Below are 10702 nucleotides of genomic sequence, written 5' to 3'. Positions count from 1 at the left end.
TCGGAGATTATATGATCATGTAGTCCTTCGTACGTTTTTGAAACGTTGGCCATGTCGATTCAATGATCAAAATAACTCGCAATCCTAACGGCTGACCGCGTTCCAGTTTCGCCATCTGAGGCTGTTGCCTTTCGAAACTTGACTTGGTAACCATGTGCAGCAAATGGGAACCTCTGAAGCAAAGCTTTCTTCCCCTTCTGGTATTCGAGTGAATCAGCGGCAGTCATTCGACCAATCATAATTAAAGGGGCCCTGCAACACTTTTTAGGCATGGTCCGAAAACGCTGCCGATTGGTAGTAGAGGCTCCCGACAACACGCAAGCCATATATTATAACACAGCAAGCGGCCTGGAATTCACGATAAATGATCAAAGTCGGCTAAAATTGTTTTCTCTTCTCTCAACAAATAAAGTTATATGCCCAAAAATCACTTGCCAACGACCCATCTATATTTGAATATAGCCATATTTGAATATGGTGTGCTCGCTCGTTACAGAGATCGCCACGGGAGGCCGCAACTTGTCCACGCGTGCGCACGCAATCCCACTGAAAAAGCCTGCAATTCGAAGAAAAAGAAAAAAAAGTGCTCAAGCCCGCAAAGCACGCGTGACGGTTTTCTGTGGCCCTGCCATTCCTTCTTGCTTAGCTTCCAGAGCTTTCGGGACGAGAGAAGAGAGAATGCATTTGCAGCCTGCAACAAACGTTTGTAACTCCCCTCGCGCTGGACGAATTCTCAAAATTTTGTACCGTTGAATTCGTGTGACAATAAGCTCTTCCAGAGAGCTTACTCCGTGGTTCCTTGAAAACGTGTTTCAAGGCCCCTTTAAGGCGTCTGCCATAAGGCACATGCTCACAACAAGAGTCCAGTTTTCTTGAGGCCAATCCTTATGGGTTACTTCTCGCTCAAATCCATGTGTGTAAGCCTGGTAGTCGTCGCGTTTTTGAGAGACCGTTTGCTTCTCGCTCAGTGCATTACGAGCGGCTTCACAAAGCTGCAGCTTTAGCTTGGGGATTTCACGCTGTTTATCGTCAGCTTCTTTTGATGCATGGCGTTCCGCAGCTCTCTCATCCCTTTGCTTTGTCTGTTGAGCCTCGATCCACTTGGCGAGTTCGGCACCTGAGAACCCTGGCTAGCCCTATAGCGGTGAGCTTTCCTAAGTCCATTGTAATGTCTAGCGTATGATCGTATACGAGCAAAGCTGCCTTCTGACACTGTACTGAATTCTGGCCGGCTCACCAGTTTATGTTATGTTTCGGTTCAGGATTTGCCCCAGGAAAAACAGCGCAGCACCCAGGTGAGCAAACACACAGACACACACACACACACACACACACACACCCACCCACACCCACACACACACACACACACACACACACACACACACACACACACACACACACACACACACACACACACACACACACACACACACACACACACACACACACACACACACATATATATATATATATATATATATATATATATATATATATATATATATATATATATATATATATATATATATATATATATTGTGAGCGCTGACTATGTACTTGATCTTCATCTGCATGACCAAACCATTGTAGTGATCATCATCGTATGTCACGCGGGCTGGCTCTCTGGCTCGTGCGCCTTGATTAAAGAAGGATAACCTGGTTGCTGCCGTACCGGACGTGGTCTCATAAGTGGTGGAGCGTGCTTTGGTTCCCACGTCCTCCTGCTCTACCCGTCACCCCTGGAGCTCCGGTCTGGTCGACGGTTGTGTCCTCAAGCAACAGCAATGGCAGAACCCAACCCGCCCACTGCTGCAACCGCTCCTTCTCAGCCACTTAGGCTTCACTACACCGTGAGTACCTCTCATCGAGACCCTCCGGTATTTTCCGGCCTTCGCAACGAAGACGTCGAAGAATGGCTCGACAGTTATGATCGAACCAGCGTTTGTAATTATTGGGACGAGGCGCACAAACTGCGCTACGTTCCTTTTTACCTCGATGGCGTCGCTAAAACCTGGTATTACAACCACGAGAGCGACTTCTCCAATTGGTCGGCCTTCACGGGGCATCTCCGTCAGGTATTTGGCACGTCTGCAGGATGTTCTGTAGTAGCGAAACAGAAGCTCACAACCCGAATTCAAGGGGACGACGAATCGTATACGTCCTACATTGAAGATATTCTGGCTCTCTGTCGCCGAGCACAAAATGACATGACGGAGGCCGACCGCGTCCGACATCTACTGAAAGGCATCAACTCTGTGGCCTTCAATGCTCTCGTGATTCAGAATCCGACTACCGTCCGGGACGTCACCACTACATGCCAACGCCTGGACGCGCTTCATTCCATGCGCCTTCCACACGCCTCCTGCGACGCTCGCTTTACCAAAGAGCATGAATTGCGGGCCCTTATCCGCACAATTGTCAGAGAAGAACTTCACGGCCTTATTCCAGGCAACCCTACCGTTGCGTCTGTCCACACACCTCCTCCCAACCTGCGAGAGATAATCAAGGACGAACTGGCATCAATGACAAGCGCTGCACATGCCCCGTCTCCTGTGCGCTTCCCAGTGCCTTCGTACGCAGAAGTTGCATCGCGGGCCCCTGCACCAGTTCCAACCGTGCCTGCGGACGTCGGATGCGACCATGTGGCTGCGATGACAACGCATGCGCCAAGGCCACGCCACTATTCTACATGGCGTCCTCCCCGCCCCATCTGCTTCTACTGTGGCATAAGGGGTCATATATCCCGTTTCTGCCGCCGCCGTCAGCAGGATGAACGACGTGGTTACGCAGCTTACGAGAGAGACTTTTCCCCGAGACCCGATGAATACGATCCCGCACCGTATCCATCCACCTTCCGTCAGTCGCCCTCCCCTCCACGGTCTCATGCTGGGCCTCATCCGTCTCGTTCATCTCGCCGCCGTTCTCCGTCACCGTTTCGGCGTACGTCATCACCCTTGCGTCCCGCTCCGATCTCTCGGGACTCGGAAAACTAGAAGGTGCAGTTTTTGGAGGGGAAACTGCTTGTCGTCGGAACGCTACAACTCCTCCGTCTCGTCCAGCTAATTTACTGCCTGTTTCTGTGGAAGGTGTTTTTGTTGACGCCCTTATAGACACTGGAGCCGCAATTTCAGTAATTGATCGTGAATTGTGTTTTCGCCTGCGTAAAGTGCAAACTCCTTATGCCGGTCCCATGTTATGCGGTGCTAATGACAGTCCAATTCGCCCGACCGGGTTGTGCACTGCTCGTATTCTCATCGATGGAATCCGTCATCACATACAATTGGCTGTGCTGTCTTCGTGCGCTCATCAGATAATCTTAGGCTGGGACTTCTTGTCAGCGGCGTCTGCTGTAATTTCGTGTGGTCGGCCCCTCATTCGTATTACGGACACTGAGCTTTCTTCTGCTGCCGACCTTTCGTCGCCCAACCTTGTGACAGCTGCGGATTTCCTCCTGCCTCCCGGACGAGAACGTGTCCTTACGATCAAGTCACGTGACATTCTAGATGGTGACGCTCTGGTTGCTCCTTGCCAGCGCTGCATTTTTCGAGGGATCACCATCGCATCTTGTTTAGTGCGGTTCTCCCGTGGTTATGCAAGCATCACGGCCTGCAACACGACGCCAGAACCGCTTCTTTTGCCTGAGGGGACTACTGTTGCCAGCATTACCGAAGAAGCACCGCTTTGTGTCGTCACTGGTTCATCTGCTTCGTCATTCTCAAAGTGTATGCCAGCGGAAGATGCATTTCCTGCTCTCAAGGCCACTTTGTGTGAACATCTCAACCCAACGCAAACGGATGCCTTGCTAGCGTTATTAATGAAGCACAAAACTTGCTTTGACGTTTGTTCCGAAGGTCTGGGTCAAACAACAGTGACCGCCCATCGTATCGACACCGACGGATCCCGTGTGATTCGCCGCCGCCCTTACCGTGTGTCGGCTTCTGAGCGCAAGCTTATAGAAGAACAAGTCAACGACATGCTCGCGCGCAACGTCATCAGGCCTTCGACAAGCGCATGGTCTTCTCCTGTCGTACTAGTGAAAAAAAAGGATGGCTCGGTACGGTTTTGCATTGATTACAGATCACTCAACAAAATCACTCGTAAGGACGTCTACCCAATGCCTCGCATTGACGACGCTCTTGATACTTTACAAGGTGCCGAGTACTTTTCAAATCTCGACTTGCGCTCCGGTTATTGGCAGATTCCAATGCACGAGTCTGATAAAGAGAAGACTGCGTTTGCTACGCCAGATGGGCTCTTTGAATTCAATGTAATGCCTTTCGGCCTGTGCAATGCCCCAGCCACATTCGAACGGATGATAGACACGGTACTGCGGGGATTAAAATGGAAGACCTGCCTTTGCTACCTGGACGACATTGTCATTTTTTCGTCGAGCTTCTCACAGCACCTGGAACGGCTAGACGAAGTCCTCACGTGCTTAGCTAAGGCCGGTCTCCAGCTCAACACTAAGAAGTGTCGGTTTGCCAGTCACAGCATCAAGGTATTAGGTCATGTCGTCAGTAAACATGGCGTTGAGCCCGATCCCGACAAGGTTGCCGCGGTGCTGCACTTTCCTACACCAACCACACAGAAAGACCTTCGCCGCTTCCTTGGCTTAGCGTCGTATTTCCGCCGCTTTGTACGTGATTTCGCTACTATTGCGGCTCCTCTGCACAAACTTCTGACCACGAGCGCACCCTTTGTCTGGTCGGATGACTGCGAAGCCGCTTTTCACACCCTCAAGCGATGCCTCACATCACGGCCAGTGCTTCGCCATTTCGACCCTGCAGCACCTACTGTGCTACACACTGACGCAAGTGGACTTGGCATCGGTGCTGTCCTTCTTCAGCGGAACCAAGCTTCCGAAGAACAAGTCGTGGCCTACGCGAGCCGTACTCTGTCACATGCTGAGCGAAACTACAGCATCACTGAGCAAGAATGTCTCGCCATCGTGTGGTCCATCCAAAAGTTTCGTCCTTACTTATACGGCCGGCATTTCACAATAGTGACTGACCATCATGCTCTGTGTTGGTTATCGTCTCTCAAAAATTTGTCGGGACGCCTTGGCCGTTGGGTACTACGATTGCAAGAGTATGACTACAGCGTCACATATAGGTCGGGCCGAGAGCACCAAGATGCCGACGCTTTGTCCCGTTGCCCGCTCTCGCAAAGCGCCGAAGTGTCCCCTTCCATCTGTTCGTCACCGCCCGCCAAAGTGACCAAACAGACGGCTGCTCCTTCGAAACAGTTAGTTGCCTCGGCGGACCTTCTTTCGTCCACAGATCTCGCCTCGCTCCAACATGCCGATACCTACTGCCGCACAATCATCGATCGGCTCACTGGCTTATCGCGTGCTCCAAACAGCCGCCTAAGACGACAACTTGCCCGCTTCAAGCTTCAAGAGGGAACATTATGTCGGCAAATTTACCATCCTCTCGGTAACCAATGGGTTCCCGTCATTCCTCGCTCACTTCGTCTGGAAGTTCTACAAGCGTTTCATGACGATGCGACATCTGGCCACTTAGGGTTCCACAAGACCTACGACCGCCTCAGGACTCGCTGCTTTTGGCCTGGCCTCTCCACTTCTGTCGCCAAGTACGTCGCTTCCTGCGCGTCATGCCAGCACCGAAAACGTACCACGTCTCTTCCCGCAGGGCCACTGCAACCACTGCCGTGCCCGTCCACTCCCTTTGAATTTGTGGGCATAGACTTATACGGACCTCTTCCGCTTACGTCAGCCGGTCACCGCTGGATTGTTACTGCCGTAGACCACCTTACTCGCTACGCGGAGACGGCAGCTCTTTCATCTGGTGCTACCTCTGAAGTAGCCGATTTTTTCCTTCGCGCTATTATTTTACGACATGGCGCACCGCGTGTGCTCCTTAGTGACCGTGGCAAGACATTTCTTTCACATGTCCTTGCTGAAGTCTTAAAGGCCTCTAACACTATCCACAAGACCACATCAGCGTATCACCCAGAAACTAATGGTCTGACTGAGCGTTTTCACCGAACTTTGTCCGACATGATCTCTATGTACGTGCAACCAGATCACAAAAACTGGGACACAATACTTCCTTTTGTCACGTTCGCATATAACACTGCCATACAGCGTACAACGAATTTTAGCCCTTTTTTTCTCGTGTATGGCCGTGTACCGACTTTTGTTCTGGACACCACCTTTTTGTCCACATCTTCCAATCCATCTTCATCTCTCCCGGAAGAGTTCGCCGCTCGCGTCACCCGCTGCCGTGAAATCGCCCGCGCCAACACTGCTACCATTCAGGACAAGAGAAAAATCGACATTGATGCGAAGCGTCGAGTTGTTGTGTTCCGCCCAGGCGACGAAGTCCTTTTGTGGACACCTGTTCGTGTACCTGGGCTCTGCGAAAAATTCCTTCACCGGTATCTCGGTCCATACACCGTCCTGGAACGAACATCTGAAGTCAACTATCGCGTTGCTCCTGTCAACGCGGCTTCTGATCGTCGTCGCCGCCACACCGAGATCGCCCACGTCTCTCGACTGAAACGATATATTCGGCGTCCCAACCCTTTCTAACGTGCTGCCCTCTTTCGCGAAGGGGGGGAAAATAGTGTGAGCGCTGACTATGTACTTGATCTTCATCTGCATGACCAAACCATTGTAGTGATCATCATCGTATGTCACGCGGGCTGGCTCTCTGGCTCGTGCGCCTGGATTAAAGAAGGATAACCTGGTTGCTGCCGTACCGGACGTGGTCTCATAATATATATATATATATATATATATATATATATATATATATATATATATATATATAACCTATTTACAAAAGCAAATGACTTAAGAGAGCACGCGAATAGAGTTAGCGCTCATGTTCTCTCAGGACAACCAGGTGGTGCCGTTTTGTTTGGCTGGCTGCATACAATGCTCAGCTTTCACGTGTTCTTGGCCCGTTACCGGGCCCCGCCCGTGTCTGGACAAGCTCACTATTCTTCATAGAAGACTTTAGGGACACGCCGACACCATCCGGGCCCCAGTCCAACTCCAGGCTGGCCCTCCAGGCCGCTTCAAATGTTGGAAGTGGCGCGGCACCACGCCTGCACATCCGCGATGCAGCGTTACGCCCAGCGCTCGACGCCAACAACAACTGACGCCCTGTCGGTAAGCCCAGCCTCCTCCGGTCGTACCGCTGATACAGCCGTGCCTCCGCTGTCAACATCTGGCAATGTCACCAGCCCCGCGCCGATAACAATACAGCAACAGGCAGCGTTCCTCAACAGCGCGCACGGTCTAGCGACGTGCAACGCTGGCAGCGTCTCTACTACTCCCAACTTGATAACCACGCAAACGCCGGAGCCCAAGAGCCGCAATGCAGCGTTGGCGCTGCAATCAACCACTCCTTAGGGAGCCTACATGAACAGCCGTTTTTAGGGTGATGTCAGCCTTTGACCCACTACATGCCGCCAACACGCCGCCGCCCGCCAAAACACAATGTTGCCAGACAGCAATGCCGCGCTGTCGCTCCATCTTGGTGCCCGCACTGCGTCTACGCCCGGTTGCGTTTAGTTCTCAATAATACGGCGTCGAACGTTGTGGTAGCGTGTTACACGCTGCCGGTGAAGCCTTGGAATGCCTGGATGCTGCGTACCGCTCTGCACTAACCACAACAGAAAGGGGGTGCGAATGTTCCGCTTACCAGCGAGCCCTGGCCGACGACAACTATGGCTGGCTCAAGTGAAGCGAGACGGCTGGGAGCCCACCAGTGCGTCTCGTATTTGCTCTGTGAGTACTGCGTATTTCGTTCACTGTTTTTTCCTGCGGCACACGTATATGTGTTTCGCGGTGTTCGCGAATGAGTAGATAACCGAAGTTGTCGTTGCTGCGTCCACGCATTGCGAGTAGAAAGCCCACAAACGGGACGCGTCCGCGCGTTCGTACGGAGACGTGCTCGCTAGTCTGAGCTGTTGCCACGCTTGCGTTCGTGTCAGCGTAACCTCAGTATTATGTCGCAAGTGTTCGTGTGTGGGCTGCAAATTTCTTCGTGCGCTCACTTTGAGAACTGGGTCGCTTACACGACCCTGAGAACCGCCGCTATCAAAAGCCCAGGTGTTGTGTGTTGTTACAAGGGCTGGGCACCGACCAAAACGGCGGCGCACAAAAAACTATGCTGAATTTAGTGGAAGCTGGCAACAGCGTGCCCCGTTGCACGCTGGTTTTGGCTGAGTTTCTTGAAGGCGCTTATTAAGATGTCTCCACCCTAAAAACGGCCGTCCATGTAGGCTCCCTACCACTCCTGCTGCTCTTCCCAGCTTATCTGCGCCTGGCTTACCCATTGCAAGTTCCGAGTCTGTCGACAAGCGCGTTTTGACGAGCATCGTTGCTTCCATCGCCGACGTTTTGCCTTCCATCACTTCCGCTGACGACTCATCGATGGAAATGGACTTCATGGCGTCGCAGGTCAGCGAAGACAATACGCCATTCCCTGAAGGCAGCTGGAACACCGTTAGTGCCAATCGAAAACTTGCCTCGACAACCCGCCCCCACTCCGAGCTCATCACCGTCGGAATCCAACTTCCATCCGTAACACTCACGCCGAAACTGCCTCTATAGGACCTGCTTTCCACCATCATAGCCGCCGAAAATTTCTCTCCCAAGACCAGTGCGAAGGTCACCATTCAGGCCAAACCTACTCAGAGCCTGAAAACGCACTCGCCCCTCACTTCTCACCTTCTACTGTCCCTTAAAAGTCTGAAACCTAATGGTAAGCCAATCAGCATTAAGCCCTATACCCCCTGTCCTCCAATATCATGTCTCGGCGTCATACGCAACGTCGGCGGTCACTTCACATCATCTCAGCTCTTGCATGACCTCGAATCCTTTACTTCAGACGTACTCGCTGCACGTATGATGGGCTCCACTGATTCCGTACTCATAACATTTGCTGGAACCGTCATCCCTCGCTTTGTGTATTTTAAACGCGTCTCTTTCTGATACCGTCCACATAAACCTAAGCCTCCTACTTGCACTAGGTGCCTTGCTATAGGGCACCGTGCTCATCAATGCCCCCAACACAGCGTTCCGGCCAAGTGCCACCGCTGTGCGTCTCCTCTACCAGCAGATCTCGGTGCTCACGTTTGTGCCAAACCCTGGTGCATCCATTGCCAAGTCAACACCCACTCATCTCTCGACTCTACCTGCCACTACCTTCTAGCTAAGCAACGCGACTGCGCCAAAGCAGCTTTTCTCCGCCGCACAGCCATGCGCCAAGCCACTCAGCCTTCGCCACCCTTCTTTTCAGCGCATGAGTTCCATTCACCTCCCGCAACAACCCCGCGGGCTGATACGCCACTAAGGTGAAGGGTACACCTCCCGTGTGCACTTCTTCATCAAACACACCTTCACCATTCATGAGTAACGAGAGCCACTCCTTCGATCTGCGACTGGCTATGTTGGAGCGCAACCACCGCGAGCAACAGCGCGTCTCAGATGAGCTACTATAGAAAATATTCGCACTGACGCAGACACTGGCAACTACCACACCCTGCCTGACCTATCAACTCACGGAGCTAAATAAGCAACTCGCCATACTCACTGCCCCGACCTCCAGCTCCCATGTAACCAAGTTGGCCGACATGGTCGAAACCACCACCACTGCGCATCACACTCATTTGGTCCAGCTGAAAAATTCAATTGTCCGGATTCTTACGACCCTCTAAACCCAGTGCAAGCAACTCCAATTTTTCACCTATATGCTTAACTCTCTGCAAGAGTCGCTTCTCCCGGCAAAAAAGAAGAAACGCGCATGCGCAGGCCCTTCCTCTACTTGAAAAACCTAGATGGCGCGTGAAAAGGACTTCGAGATTTTGCAGTGGAACTGCCGCAACTTTCGTCATATTAGGACCCCTCTCCATCAATATCTTCTCACCCGCCCCACATTACCCCTTTTCTCCTTATACAGGAGACTTGGACGGCCCTTATCGTCCTGGGCTACCATGCATATATCGCGCTACGGCGGGAACGCCACTTGCGTTCATTTATGTACGCAATGATGTTCCCGTTGAACCACTAGACGTACCATCCACCCTCCTGAAATATTTAGTTGGTGTGGTTAATTACCAACCATCTACCCGCATTTCACTCGCTCTGATGTCCTTTCACAACGCCCTGTCACCTACTCTTTGTTTAGTGCTCTTGGCAAATTCCTGCACTCCCTTCCATTGACCACCCACATCATCCTTAGAGGTGACTTTAATGCTCCTCATAGCCTCTGGGGGTACACCCAAGCACTCAAACCAGGTCGCCTTCTACACAGCCTTGCCTAGAAACGTCATCTCACCCTTCTTAATACCCCTGCACCCCTACTCGAGCGGCAACTGTTTCACAGCACTCCACTACACCCGATCTCACTTTATCTCAGAGTTCCCTTCCTTTTAACTGGCAGGTGTCCGCTGAAAACCTTTTCAGTGATCACTTTCTCATACACATAACCACCCCTCTTTCCCACAACAGGTGGAAACAACGACTCGCTCACACTGACTAGAAAGCATTCCGTAATGACCTTTTGTCTGACTCCTTTGAAGCATACGACGACTGGATGTCGCGGATCTCTGCAGCAATGACATCCTGTAGTCACCGCGCTCGTTTTCAACTCCCCATTCCTAATCCTGATCCTCACTTCGTCCGTTTATGGCAACGTCATCAATGTTTGAAACGCTCCCTCTGCTC

This window comes from Rhipicephalus microplus, chromosome 4, assembly GCF_043290135.1.
Source record: "Rhipicephalus microplus isolate Deutch F79 chromosome 4, USDA_Rmic, whole genome shotgun sequence".
Lineage (NCBI taxonomy): Eukaryota > Metazoa > Arthropoda > Arachnida > Ixodida > Ixodidae > Rhipicephalus > Rhipicephalus microplus.
The sequence above is the reverse complement of the archived record's forward strand: the minus strand, read 5'-3'. Positions refer to the sequence as shown.